Genomic DNA, 15,334 nt, shown 5'->3' on the forward strand with positions numbered 1-15,334 from the left:
TATCCGATGAACTTTTTCAAGGTGACCCCGAATATGCAATTTTTTGGATTCAGCATCATCCTGGCATCTCAGAGGACCCCCAACACATCTCGCATATCTGAAAGAAAAATCGAGGTAGTCTCACTCTTGAGGAGAATATCATCAACATAAGTCTCAACATTTCGGCCTATCTGGTTGTGAAAGATGCTATTTATCAGCCGTTAGTAGATTGCCCCGGCATTCTTCAACCCACAGGACATGATGGTGTAACAATAGACTCCTCGATCGATGTAGAATGCCATCTTTTCCTGATTCTTCTCGCTCATTTCTATTTGGTGGTACCCCTTGAATGCATCAAGGAAGTAGAGGATCTCATATCCCATTGTCGAGTCAACTAGAACGTCAATCCAAGACAACGGATAGCAGTTCTCGGGACAAGTCTTGTTAAAATCAGTGAAGTTCACACACATTCTCCACCCGCCAGTGTCTTTCTTGACCATGACGGGATTGGATAGCCAAGTCGGGTACTGAATTTCTCTGATCATTTTGGCTGGTAGAAGTTTATCAACTTCTTCAGAGATGGCTTTACTACGCTTAGGGCCGAAGTGTCTCCTTTTTTGCTTCACTGAACGAGCACGTGGATCCACGTTGAGCTTATGTATCATGAGCTCAGGAGGTACCCCGACAACCTCGTCGATTGTCCAGGCAAAGACATCTCGGTGTTCCTTGAATACTTGTCCCCACTCGGACCACCTGATCGGTCTCAGGGCGTTCAAAGTTACCTCTTCCACTTCATCTTCGGTCTCAAGTCTTCCAAGCTTACTGGTCTTGTGAGGATCGATACAGTCTATGGAGAGAATGTTTGGTCTTTTCCTCTCGGTCTTTGGCTCAGCACCTGGGTTGACAGCGGGTTGCATGGTTGCGAGGAACATTCTCTTGCCGCAGTCACATCACTACTCACTTCGGCTATATTAGCAGTAGTCAAGAACTTGAAACTCAAGTGGTAGATGGAGTACACGGCTTTCAGATCGTTGAGTGTGGGCCAACCTTTCAACATATTGTATGGAGAATCAGCTTTAACAATAGTAAAATTAACAGGGACAATTTGGCAGTGGAGGTAAAGGCCAACGGTGACCATCAAAGAGGCCATCGCTTCCGGGTGGACTACGCGTCCCCCGAGCCCGACAAGAGGAGTCCTCATGGGAGTGAGCTGTTCCCTCATCAGCTTCAGACTCTCAAAGGTTCGGTAGTTCAAGACGTCTACCGAACTGTTAGGATCTACATATACCTTTTTCACAATGTAGTTATTGGTGAGAACCTCAATTACAAGGGTCTCGTGGTTACTAGAGGTAGTTGGGACGGGGTCACTGAATCCATAAGTGATCACCTCGGATAGCCTGGAGCTTGACTCGGCTAGGTCCAGGCTAGCTTGACGGAAAGTCCTCTTCCTGGAGTTCTGACTATTCCCTCCCGACGAACCACCCTTAATAGTGTTAATGATCCCAACGATATTCAGACCAAAGTCTGGGAATCCGTTTCTAGGAGGTCTCCCAGACTCCCTATGGTCCCTGGGGCCACGGCTGTTGCTCTTCTCACTCTTCCCGGCCATCTTTGGAGGAACGCGGCTGAGGTGATTTTGTTCCATTATAGCAAGAATGTGAGATCGCCTGGTGTTGAGAAGAGTTAGCTTGGAATCAGAGACGGATGGTTTCCCTTTTGCAATCCTATTGAAAATACTTCGGCGATCTCGAGAAAGATTCTGAAGCCCGCCACTGGGGTCTCGTTCGTCTTGGCTTGATTCCTTCTTCTTTCGGGGGCCCTGTCCAGTGCGAGCTGCTTGCGCTTCTCTTTTCATGCGATTTACATCCTCACTTTGGATGCTCTTGTCTACTCGGTGCTAGAGTTCTCGAAGTGTTCAAGGATACTCCCGATATATTTCAGTGCTGAACGCACCTACTATTAACCCATTTGTAAAAGCAACTATGGTCACCTGCTCATTTTGATTGGGTATTTGCACGTTTTCATCGTGAAACCTCTGCATGTATGAGTAGAGGCCTACTACAAGAAAAAAGGTCATCAATGACAACCAATTCTTGTCACAAAAAAAGTAAATATCGTTACTGATGACAATTACTGACAACATGTAAGTCGCCACAGAGTCGTCAGTGAATGCCCGTCGGTAAAGATGTACAGTGACAACTTTATATGTCGTCAGTAAATAGCATTCTTTACTGACAACTCACTTCGTCAATAAAAAGTACAAATATAGTGATGACTTTATATCTTGTCAGTGATGGCCCCAGTAACATTGTCACTGAAACTTCTTGATGATTGTTGCTTGTATTGACTAATTACTAACAATTTTGGTTCACGCTTGTCACTAAAATAGACGTGATATTGACAACTTTTTGTCATCACTGCAGGCTTTAAGTTTAGAGATACTAATTATTGACAACATTTCATTGTTAGTGGAGAAGTCTAATTAGTGACAATATACTGTAACCGTGTAGTTTGATAAAGAAAATTATACTGGAATTAATCAATCCAACAATTCAATTTACGAATTGAGAAAAATAACAACAAAGCCTACTAATTAAAAACAGAAGACATCCATTACATTCGAAATGCCAAAATATCATATTTAAGTTCAACATCCTGCTACAGCTTTACAAAAATAAATCTAAGTCCTAAACTTAGCTAGCAACTACTGCCGAAACACTTCAAGAGCAAAACACAACTTTGTCTTCATTGTTCTTCAATCAATTAATAGCTGTGGATTAGAGGCCAAAAGAGTTTGAACAAGCAATACAAGTCTGCATAAAGTAGTATAATAATTAGTAGGTAACAAGTAGCTTGAGCAAAAAAATAAACTATCTTATATTTACCTACAACAAAACTCAATCACGATTAGAATCTTGGTCAAGACAAGAACAAATAAGGCAGAAAATTAACATAACAAGGACAATATCCCAAATTAGCTTAGAAGTTAGCTAGTTAAGTATTAGTGAGGTCAATACCTTTTTAACAAACTACTCAAGGCCAAACAAAAATATTACTAGCTTTTCACGGAGTGGCTTAACATGTCTTCCTAACAAAGTCATGGAGCCAAAAGCTAACAAAGAATTTTTTGACTGAATATTATCTCTAACTCGAATAGTAAATTATCGGATATCATTTTACATACACTCAAAACAGTAATAGAAAACCAACTACAAGCAGAGATATGCAAGAAATCATAGCTAGCAAATGGTTGTACATACTTTTCATGACAGGATAGAGAAAACATGCTGTTGAAGGAACAAGGCCTTCCTAGGACTTTACAAACAAGACAATCAATAAATACAATCAAATCAAAAAGTGTCCTCAAACACCCCTATTCCTGATAAATTTCTACATACCTGAGTTCTATACATAAAAGTTAGTCAAGGAAAGGGTACCCAGCTAGACTTGTGAAGGTTTAGGAAACTTGATCTTGTACAATATAAAGATTCTGTGGATCTACTAAGATCCCAACTTACTCCCTGCTCACGATAAATTGATGTCTAACTTTGCATTTAATGCCATGCAATAAGAAAAAGAGTGGCAACGATTTTCTCAATTTTACCATTGACTACTTGTTACCCAACCTTCTCCATTTATTAAATTCAATTCATAATGCAATCCATGTGTTTCCCACTTCTTATTTAAGTTTCAAACATTATTGTTATCTAAGTTCATTTTAAAGTAGAGCCGACTCTAGCTAGGACATCCATTTGGAACAAAGGAGTGGAACACAAGTTATTAGCTTTAAAGCTATCTCACATTTGTTAGAATTTATTTATTATATGTTTTACATTGTTAAAATCTATGAGTTAATTAACTATAACAACTTGTAAAAGTTGCATCTTACAAGACAAAAAATTTTTAGTTCATCAACTTGTAGCCAAGAAATTTGTCCTCTTATCATGCCAACCAGATCTAAAGGTGACTTTTTGAGCGACTATGCTAGTAGGAAAGCACTTGCATGTGAAATAAACATATTAACCATAAAATTGTGCTTAAAATCTTTGGAAAAATGGTTTGGGGTTGATGCATGCACAAATACTGGTTGTCTATATTTCCACACAAAAGCAAAAGCATATTGATAAGAAGCACCTTTTGGCATCTGGGAATTCTAACTCGTCTTGATCAAAAAGCCAGCTTTTGGAAAAATGGTTTAGGGTTAATTTTCTTGTTGCATCAGCTGAACCATCTTCATAGAGGTAATTTTACTGCCTTTTCTATAATTATGGACCTAAATATGCATCCAGTAACATAAGTATTGTTAATATTCACGTAAAAAATGATCAACTTGACCACTAGCCTGTCTAGAAAGAAGACAGAGCAAGAGTACCTCAATTCACTTTACAACAGGTTTTCTAGCATGACCTTTAGAATGGTAGCAATTTTAGCATGTCAAAGGAAGGAGTAATCATCCAACAAGAAATTCATCAAATTGATCTTCTCCAACAATTAAAAGGCACAAAAAGTTCCTAGCTTGCTTGAAAAGCCATGCCAGCTTCTTACAAAAATCTTGGTCAAAAGATCATTCCATTGCATCTTTAAGGAAATGCTCTATTCTATCAGTCTCAATACGTCATTTAACATTACAAAAAAACACATAAGACAACTCTTCCTAGAATATCATAAGGGAATAATAGTGATGTTGGATAGCAAACTTTTTGATACAATTAAAGTCCATACTCGCTCATTTTCTCAGGTATTCTAGAAACCTGAGAGATTACAATAGGCTAATAAAGTCATTAGAACTAGACAAATCCCGAATCTAAAGCAACCGAATTAGTATGTTTCCTAATTATCTGGCAATTTTACATGTTTATGACAGCAAGATAGCAAACTTGGCAAGTATCGCATTAGAATCATGTTGCAGAATCTTATTCACAACAGAATCTCTAGGGATGCTACTAACCAAAGTGGCATTCGTATCTCAATCTAACTGACTAGGGACAAATCTGTTATAATCTAACAGTACATGACTAATTTCACAGCTGAGAATGAAATTAAAAGCACAAGACGAATACAAATAGTCTTTATTGGATTCATCTATAAAGAAAGGGATACACAAAGACTACCTATTCGTTCTTGTAAATTGATACTCAAATAAATCAAAACAAACAACAAAATTAAATAGCCACCTTAGTTTCATAAGGAAAATTTTCATGATTTTTTTATCCTTCCTTTTCAATGAAGCACTTATTGGCATAAACAACCTTAGATTAATGAGGCAGTAAAAAGTTTTAATTGACATCCAACTCCATCTAAATATTTGGGATCTACGTAGTTTTTAATCATCCAACTCCTAGCCATGTTTTCTCTGTCTTGTATCCTAACATAAAGATATATGCATCCAAGATTATTTTAATGAAGGCACAATAACTAAATTGGGGAAACTAATCATCGCAAATAGCAACAAAGAAACTCCAAAGTAATGAAACACAAATTTTATCATTCAAATTGATCACGATCAGGTGCATGTGCTAAAAGTAGAACAAATATGAACATGATGTACTATTAAATCAGCATTATCATCAGATGACAACTCAATGCTTATAATTTAAATAAACATTAGTACTGGTGAACAACAGTACATTTTTGTAGGTCATTCGCAAAGCAAAAATTCTAGTAAAGTGTACTCATGATTACTAAACAAAAGAAAAAGGACTGAGGGAGAGTGCTTGTAAAGTACCTCAAAGTGAAAAATGCAACTCAATGAGAATATCCGAGGAAGACCCTAAGCCTATGTCAACAACTTCAATTGCTACAAAAAATAAGAAATCAATCAAATCTAAGAGAAATAAAGTAATTTTTGTGATCTACCTGAAACTAATCCACACTATATTGATTTATATAATTATATGCATATAAGTAGCACGCCAAATCAACAATATATGAAAAGGGAATATGAGTACAATTCAAAGTTGGAAGTAGCATACTGGAATGAATTCCATATTCGTAACTTAGAATGATGCTTTTGAAGTTATAATAGGTTTCAAGTTACTTGTATGATTAGTTAATCATGAGATAAACTAGAAGCCAAAAAAGAAAAACAATTACTAAAACTTTAAGGAGAAATCATGATGTTATCATATAGCATGCATGGCCACCATACAATTGTGTAGAATAATTAGATTGACCATGAAAACAATCACAAATATCAAATTGACCAGCATGCTACTTAGGAAAATAATTATAGATATCGTCAGCCTATATATTTGTATTTCTTTTCCTATGTATATTAGGGGTATAATTATAGATATCTTTAGCCTATATATTTGGTCTACCAGAAAAGACCAAAGCTTCAAACAGACCACACAATTCATCCAATCACACCTCATACATTTCAAATCTTTTCTATGTCATTTCATTGGATAATTGTAACAGCATGTATGTAAATATTATTATTAGTACTATTACTAATTAATAAAGCTCATTAACAACGAGCCAGTAGCTATTGCTTTGATTTTTGATAAAAATCCAAATAATTTCGAAGAACCCCTTTCAAGAATCGTTTCTGTAGGTACTTTAATGGGTTGTTCTGGTTTAGCTTAGTTTCAAGCAAAGTTTGAAGCTTTCGGGAAATTTTGAAGATTAAACTTTAATGTGCTACCTCTTTGCTCAGCCACATAGATAATCAACTAATCACTCCCCAATTCCCACTCCACCCAGCACCATTTATCCCACTATTTCTCTCACCAGCAGCCACTCATAGCAACATCGTACCATAATCACCTCCTTGCTCTCTTCCACTCCCTTCACCACCATCCAATTAGGCATGAACTTTTGCCCCACCTAGTTCCAAGCCAACGGCACCCGCACATAAATCCATTGAATTTTGTCACCATGACTCACATATGGAATTGGGTGATCAAGTCTACATCCCATGGTTGTACAAAAATAACTTAAGCAATTGCAACTATAGATCAAACAGTTCTACTAGAAGGAGTCCACGACTCAAACTAGGCACCATAAAAATTTTGCCAAAAATTTGGGGAAAAAATTTAGGGCAAATTAATTGAGGAAAAAGTTAAGGAAACAAGGAGAGACATAAGAGGACCTACCTGAGAGTTGGTGGAGAGCACATCGATCCCCTTCAGCGTTGAATGCACAATTAGTCTAGAGTTCCCTCAATCACTGCCAGCCTTTCGGTAAACTTGCCTTCTTTTTCTTGGGCTTGGTGTTGCGTCACCAAGGAGGTGGAGAAAGAAGTGGATGGTGGACTCCTTCTGGCTCCTTTCGGCTGTTGTAGTCGACTAGGGTACGGCCATCCTCCAGCTGCTTGCCGATGAAGATGAGGCGCTATTAGTTTCGGGGGAATGCCTCTCCTTGTCCTGGATTTTGGCCTTGACATCGTCGATGGTGTCAGAAGACTCCACCTCAAGGGTGATGGTCTTCCCCATCAGGATTTCCATGAAGATTTGCATTTTTTATGGCAGCAGCTGCCGGTTGTCGCCTCTACTGCTGCTCAGGTTTTGGAAAATGAATAAAGGGGGTTGGGTTGACCGAGGCATTGAGAGTGTTAAGAGTACTAAAGGCATCTGGAAGTGGGGAATAAGAGTGGTTCCTTTTCTAGTGTATACTGTATAGTACCCGGGCCATTTTTTTTTATGTTTAGCTTGAACAAATATTTGGTACTAGTCAATCAAGGCAATCCAAGTTAATTTTTAGCTTCAATTTTTATTTAAATTTACTAATATATTTCTAATCACTACTTCTTAACATATTTATTAAAAGGCTATAATGGATGAAAATTTTTTGCTAAATTCGAACAACTGGTAAATGTACTCTTTTTCAAGTTGTAATAGTTTAGATAGTTGTTCTAATTAGAAACTTTCATTAATTTTTTCCAGTTAAAAACCTATTATTATTTGAGTAACTATGACTAGTTTAATAAATTATTAAATTTTTAAAAAATAAATTAATATTAAGGCTCACAATTAAATAAATGCATTGGAGATGTTCAAGTTAGTGATGATACTATGTTATCACTAACTACATTATAGTTTTACTGACAAAAATTGGTTGTCAATAAATATAAATAGTGACAACAATGAAAAGTTGTCAAAGAAAGAGGTAGAATTACTGACAACTTTTATCAAGTTGTCACTATCGCAAAACTCCCGCCTTCCAAGTCTTATGGCGCGAAGTAGTTTTGTGACGACAATTAACGATTGTCACTGAAAACTTAGCTGCTTTGAGTCAATTGTGACAACCTTCAATGTCGTGACTAAACAACTACATTTTGTGATGACTTTTTGTCATCACTAGAAAATGTTGTCACTAATGCCCTTTTTTCTTGTAGTGGGGATTCCCTCGGAGCATGTTGTATATTTTACAGGTAGGCCGAGGTTTTTGTCACGGGCCGAGATGACACGAAACGGTGGATAAACTTATCCACAAGCTCTCTCAGGGAGGATATGCTCCTAGATTCTATGTTCTAGAAACATTTTCGAGCAGTTTCTTATAGGAAAATAGGAAAGGCTTGCCAAATAGAATCGGGAACACAATATAGCCGGAAGGCAGAGATGAAGGCATGGAGGTGGTTCTCAGGATCACCTCGCCTACTGTAAGGCGACAGCACTGGAAGTTTGAAGTTGGGGGCAACCATTTTTCCATTTATATCATCGGTGAAAGGTGGAGCCCTCATGTAATCGACTGCCAGCCCCTCTAGGTGCCGGGGTGGCTCCTCAGTTCGTCTTCCTAGCAAACCCCGGAAAAACGCTTTGGAAATGGAGGCAATCTTGGACGTGGCATTGGATGAGGCACGTTTTGAGGTGCTCCAGACAGGATGTCTGTCATCGGAGTCCTCTTCGGAAGGCATCTCAAGTGATTTCGCTAGCCTCCTCTTGGAAGACTCGACTTTTTCTTTATCTTGCCTTTTAAAGTATCTTCCTAACTCTTCGAAGATGTTCAGATTTTCTGCTACAAACTCAGCCATATGGGCGATGGCTTCTTCGTTTGCAGGTTGGGTCCTCGGGGACCCTGGTTCTTCAGAGATGTTATCGTGCTGGGGTCTGGACTTGGCTCAGCTCCGGTGGGGGGAACCCTCCTACTCCTAGAGTGCGTGGATTTCATATCTTAAGAGTATCTTCAATTCCCACAGACGGCGCCAATTGAAGAGGTGATTTCTGGTTAGGTAGCCGAGCTATCCTAAGTTGGTTCCCTCTTAAGAGAGATGAGTTTTCGTGGTAGACTTTTGGACCAAAGTAATAGGCGGGGCTTTGTCCCCTGAGATCACTCCGACGATCAAGTCAGTTTAGTGAGAGGAAACAAGAACAATAATAGATTTGAATATAATAGTACTCTTACTTGTATTGGAGGAAGGAGGTGGTATTTATAGGATACCAGATGGAGGGAAGGACAGCAGATTTATGTCTGTGGACCCCCACAATCTACACTTTATGGCTCTGTCTTGCGTATTACGGCTCTGTCCTGACACGCAACAGTGGCTCAGGCTTCCTGTCATGCAGGCACGTGATTTCTCGAAAAAGTGTGACCATGTGGCTTCCCGATAAAGTACCCTTACTGTTAACCCGTTAGTCAAAATAATAAGGGGTGCGCTAGTTCTGACATCTGCACGGAGGCGAGATGACTGACGTCGCCCAAGGGCTCGGTGTAGTCAGATGCGGGAGTAGAGATGGCCTCAGGCCGAGATGAGGGAAATGACTGGGCTCAGATTTGTAGTTCGAGATAGATGAACCGAGGTGATCATCCTCAGTGTCAAAAGCCATGCCTGAAACTTATGTTTTTCCTCCAGATAGGAGACCAGGGAAGCATATTCCAAGCTGCAAAGATAGTTCAACCATTGACCTCGAGAAAGCTGCAGGGCTTGAACGCACTAAAGTCATTGAGCAGATTATGAAAGCAAGCCAAGAATTTTTGGATTCTTTCATGTTCATAGTTCTGGTTATGTTTGAACTAAAAAATTAGATATAATTCTTGATGATGATTGTCTAAAAGCATCATTTGGAATGCATTATCAATCATGCTAAATGCTGTTAATATAGGTCAATAATCATGAAGTTTCTGAAGGCTTAATGGAGGAGACAATGAGTGTTATCCAGTTCTTTAGGCTGCCAGGTGAGTATAAGGCTAGCTGTCACTCCAATGACATCAATCAAAGCAATAGAATCTTCTCAAGCACTCTAATTATCAAAAAGAAGATTTTCACTATTGGAGGGATAACTTAACACATTCTTGCATCCTCTGGAGGATCATATTCAATTTTGGCCTGAAAAGACTACCAGATGTCAGTCAAAGCTATTGTAGGTTATATTGAGTCATAATCAGATAGAACTAAGAAGGTTTCGATGGTTTTTTGAACTTCTGTGTTTGTTACCATGGTTCAAAGACTCGGCCGAGTCGTCACCGAAATGGGGCTCCCTGTTTCGATATAGAGATGATATAATTCTGAGATATCTGAATCACCCAAAACTAGACTGAGAAATTGGTCGAGAAGTTGCCGATATAGATAGAAAAGGCCAAGTCATACCGAGTCACCTCGAATCAATTCAAATTCAACTAAAAACCAACAAAAAAAGCAAGAGAAAAAAGGGATGAAATTGCTGGGTGGTCTTGATTCTTGGTTTGAACTGTTTCACAAAAACAAGTTCGAGAACCCGAAAGAAACATCTGGAAACATGTTATTCAAATAATAGACAATAAGCAAAGTGCAGTTATTATCTGTACGTGCATATGCAAGTTGAGGCAAACAGCAAAAGATTGCACAAACCATGAAGATTACAGTTTTTAGCTTCTGGAAGAAGACAAATGTTATTCAGGTACCCCTAAAAGTTTAGCCTGAATATTTTCAAGCATCTTTTCCAGTCTTACAAGAGAGAGAGGAATTGACTGTATTACTGATTCTCTTCAAATACATCAAATGGGGATTTCACATCCTACAAACGTAAAATGTGAGCTCAAAAATATGACACGCCCCACATCGATGAAGATTCTACAGATGTATTTGACATGTAATTAATTGGAAACTTCTTGAGTTTTCGTCTAGAGCGGATAGAGTTGGACTAAATCAGATGCTTATAAATGGTATATCTCCTAATGTACAAGATTATGACACAAGAATTGCCCTTCATCTTGCTGCTAGAGAGGGCCGTGCCTCCATTGTTGAGCTTTTTTTGGCCTACAATGCTCAAGTACCACTACAGGAAAAATACGCTTTTTGTGACTCTTTTGCTGTGGCAGAGGGAAAAAGTGCTGCAAATAAGCAGCACATTTCAAATTGTCATATTGTGTTGCAAAGTTAATAGGGGTTCAAAATTTTATTGGCAAAACTACGTAGTTTTAATAAAGCCAGAAAAACGCCAAAAGAAGAAAAGAGGAAAAGTGGGCTCTTTGGCTTTCCATTATATCCTTCGTTCTCCCGATGAATTATTCCCTCTCTCTTTCAAACCTATTTCCACCTCCTCCATTTTCCTTGCAATATGGCCAACAAATATGCAGTAACCACCTTCATCCATGAGATATAGAGGAAATCTGGAAAAATAGAAAGATTGATTGCTGATCGGTTGCAGCGCCTAAAGCAAGGGTTTAATGCAAGAAAGATGAAGGACCTCCTCCATTTTCACTCTCAACAGTTGAAATCGATTCCCAATTGCAGTGTTTCTTCCTTGTTGTATCTCTCTTTGTTCCTCTTCTTCTTTGTCTCTCCAATTCTAAAGGCCATCACCTTCTCAAAGGAATATGGTGAGATTTGTACCTAGCGATAGTTTTATCTCAATTTTGTGTTTGATTTTTAGGTTTAATAACTCCTAGCATGATTTTGAGAAGTTAAATTTGTTTTCAATTTTAGGTAATTTTGCCAAAAGTGATTAAATTGGCTTTCACTAGCTGGATTTGCTTCAATTAATTTTGATCATCGGTGAAGTAATTAATAGCTTTGAGAGAACTTGCCCAACAATTTTGCGAGCTATTCTAGTTCAAAAGCAAGGTAATTAAGCTCAATTCCTTTTGCAATTTTTTTCACTTTACTCATTTGTTTTATGGTATAATTAGAGAATTTATTACATGCTCTTAGTGCTTGGGAGTTTATAGACTTTTATGGTTATTTTTATGTAATTTTTACAATTCTTTAGAATATTTATAATGTGACTTAATGGGGGATAATGGAGTTTTAGTTTCAAAAGTTGGACTGCACTGCATTTTAATCTCCAATTTTGTGATTTATCTATTTTTCTAGTTGTCAAAGGAAAATGTTTTTTTTATTCAAATAGTGGATAGAAATATGTAGGAGTTGATACTCTACATTTTATGTTTAGTTTCATAGTAATTGAGTAACTTTTTTCGTGTTGAATTTTGGTACAGTCAATTTTAGGTGGACAAAAGCATTCTAGTTCAAGTTTTAAAACTCTTTTTTTTTTTTCAAGTTTCTTCTCTTGAGACCTCTTCTAGCATCCAAATTATGATTATGAAAAATAATTAATGTTTAATTTGTATATATTGCTGTTGAAATGGAAGGGTTCTAATTGTCCTGTATTTTCTAGTTCTGATTTTCTGTGTTAAAAATTTTATGATTTTTGGTCTTGCACAGAATTTGGCAGATGTGAAGGGACTGGATTAGGAGAAAGAAGAAAGTTCTACAACATTTGATTCTCAACTTTACAGATGGAAAATATGTTCAAGATATGAGTCAATTATGAGCTTGGAATTCTTTTTCAAGTCCTTTTTTTCTACTCTTTCATAAACTTACCTGCTTTTCTATGATTGATTCGAATAATAGTTATAAGTCCCTGGAAAAGCTGAAGCGCCGAAAAATACCAGAGATAATTTTTCCATTATTATTTGATGCTGTCCTTACTTTAAATTATGCAACGCTAGGCCACGGGAATCAGGTCTCCCCTTATTCATAATTCTTTTCTTTTAAGAGTTAAAAAATGGCAATCAGCTACTCCATACATACAGGCTTCTTGATCAAATGTTCATGCTTTCTTTGTCTCTATCTGATGCCTTCAACATTTGAGTAGGCTTGATCTTGGGGATCTTGAAAGAATTGGCTACAGTTGTTATTATTTAGTTATCTTTCAAGTTTTAGGTGAAATTAGTTTAATTTAAAACTAGGCATCCTAAGCTTTCTTTTGGTGGGCCAATTGCTGCAAGTAGAGCTAAAATGAGTGAGATATAAGGTTCTTGATGTTAGGTAACGTCTTATCCTGGTTCTATTATAGTAATAGTTAAATGAAATGATATTGTGTATACATGCAATGATAATCTATTGCATTTGTTTCATACTTAGCTTTAGCTTCAGAGATTAAATGCTTGGAATGGTAAGAATCACTCAAGTAATAGTACATGTCCTCTTTCTATGAGAATGCTTTCGATTTTGTATGTAAATAATTATTTTGGCCTTCAGCACAATTTTGTGTGTGGTCCAAGTACGTGCTAACATTCCTTTTCAATGATTTCCTTCAAAATCTGCTTTGGCAGGCCATTTATGAACTGTTAACAATATAATTTATCATCGCCATATGTTGTTATGCTTAGTATCTTCACTGTCTGTAAATGTTCTTGTAGTTTTTTAAGCTCTGCCTTTTGTATTAAAGCATCTACTATGCATTAAAAAATGGAAGTAACATTTGAAATTCTCTGTTAATTGCAGAGGCAGCAAAGCTAGTTACTCTTCCAAGTAAAGTGGAATGCTTGAATGGATTGAATGGAGTTTCCATTAAGATTGTCTCTTTGGGTTTTGAGCACTCAGTTGTTGTTATAGGTTTATATCTGTATTTCAAGTGTGTGGCAAATACAGTATTATCTAAACACTGGCAGTCTTTAATAGCAAGCATATTTTTTTCCTTTGTCTTTCTTGTTATGATTCTATGCTTTATTGACCACTGGTTTGCTGTTAATGTTTAGATAAAAGGGAGGCCTTGAGCTGGGGTGGAGGAGCATCAGGAAAACTTGGACATGGTCATGGATCCAGCATATTGGAATTTTGAAAAAGTAACAGGTTCTTTTATGTGGTTAAGCATGCTTTTTTGTTCACAGAATGAATTTTTTGGATAATTGTCTTGGAAGTTTAAACTGTTATTTTTTTCTCTCTCTCTTACTTGACTGTCTTGTGAGATGGCTTTTTACTTTGAAGTAGAAACAAATGTAGGTTTTGGGATAACTGATCTCAATAATGATTGATAACTATGCCTATATGTTCACATTCGCCTCATTTCAGTGTTTAGAAGGGAATGACATGAATGGTTGACATGGGAAGGGTAAGATATGATAGAATAAGAAAACCTCTTCAAGCTATAAACATTTTTGTCAAAATATCATAGGTGATTAGCAGATTCACCACCTAAAAGTTTCATACATCTTTATCACCTAGTATTGTTATGTATTGTTATTCCTCAATATGCCTTGTTAAAATATGCTTTCACCCTTGAAGAATTTTGAGATGGCTGCAGCAACAGAAGCTATTAGCTTGATTATATTGGATTTTCTTTTATGCAGTGAATTCACTCCATGACTGATTAAGGATCTGGAGGGAGTGAAGGTAGCGTATATGTCTAGTTTTGTACAAGTGTCTGTTTAGTTTCTCAAGATCACGCTCACCGTGAGTTGGTCAAGGTATTAATTCTTTGATCCTTGTCACTCTGTTTCCGGAGAATATATAGGTTACAAGTGTTGCTGCTGGGATTTTGCATTCTGCTTGCATTGATGGTAAACTATTGACCTCTTGGAGATGGTTTATGATTACAAACTCTGAAGATTGGAATTAAACTTTTTTGGATAGCTTTTTGATTCCTGGGGTATTGCAGAAAATGGCTTTGTATATATTGTTGATTTTTCCAACGGCCGCAATGCTTGACTATGGCATAATTCTTTCATCCCACATCGCAGCAGACAGCAGGAAGGCTTCGTTGGAGAGTCTATAAATAGAAGGGGTTTATGAAGGAATCAAGTGCACCACTCAAGAGAGTATTATATGGGCTATTAGCTTCTTGAGTCATTTAGCCCATTTAGTCAAATATTTTAGACTCTATTGTTTTGAGTTTAGGAATATTTCCTAAACCTTTTGTAAGTGTCATTTTGGCTTGGGAACCACTTTCCTACGGCTTTTGTATTTCTTCTTCATAGTAGAAATATTACTTCTCCCTCGCTCGTGGACATAGGTCAATTTGATCGAATCACGTAAATTTTCTGTGTCTTTTATTTGCTTTATTATTTGTCATTATTGGGTTGCCATAACCCTTTTATATGGTCAATTTTACCACCTAATTATTATATGGTTGGTATCTACCGCCTAACCATTATATGGTTGGGTATACTGCCTATTTTGTTCTAACTTTAGTTTGTTTATTTCTGGACCAGA

General features: G+C 37.3%; 2 long non-coding RNA genes across 4 annotated transcripts; one reads left to right on the forward strand and one right to left on the reverse strand.

The window, feature by feature from the left end:
* Positions 1–2,572: 2,572 nt before the first annotated feature.
* LOC113734739 (uncharacterized) lies at positions 2,573–7,572 on the reverse strand. Its single transcript, XR_003459371.2, has 3 exons — positions 7,077–7,572; positions 5,705–5,776; positions 2,573–2,792 (listed from the first exon to the last, which is right to left on the reverse strand). It is a non-coding gene; the product is annotated as an uncharacterized lncRNA (long non-coding RNA).
* A 3,851-nt stretch (positions 7,573–11,423) lies between these two features.
* On the forward strand, positions 11,424–15,071 carry LOC113736082 (uncharacterized). 3 transcript variants are annotated; one of them, XR_011841590.1, is made up of 6 exons: positions 11,424–11,718; positions 11,825–11,962; positions 12,563–13,968; positions 14,473–14,515; positions 14,637–14,682; positions 14,781–15,071. It is a non-coding gene; the product is annotated as an uncharacterized lncRNA (long non-coding RNA). The 3 variants fall into 3 exon arrangements; XR_003459590.2 differs by lacking the exons at positions 11,424–11,718; positions 11,825–11,962 and having other exon boundaries at positions 12,491–13,738; positions 13,882–13,968; positions 14,781–15,065; XR_011841589.1 differs by lacking the exons at positions 11,424–11,718; positions 11,825–11,962 and having other exon boundaries at positions 12,491–13,968.
* Positions 15,072–15,334: the final 263 nt, after the last annotated feature.

The sequence above is a fragment of the Coffea arabica genome, chromosome 3c, assembly GCF_036785885.1.
Source record: "Coffea arabica cultivar ET-39 chromosome 3c, Coffea Arabica ET-39 HiFi, whole genome shotgun sequence".
NCBI lineage: Eukaryota > Viridiplantae > Streptophyta > Magnoliopsida > Gentianales > Rubiaceae > Coffea > Coffea arabica.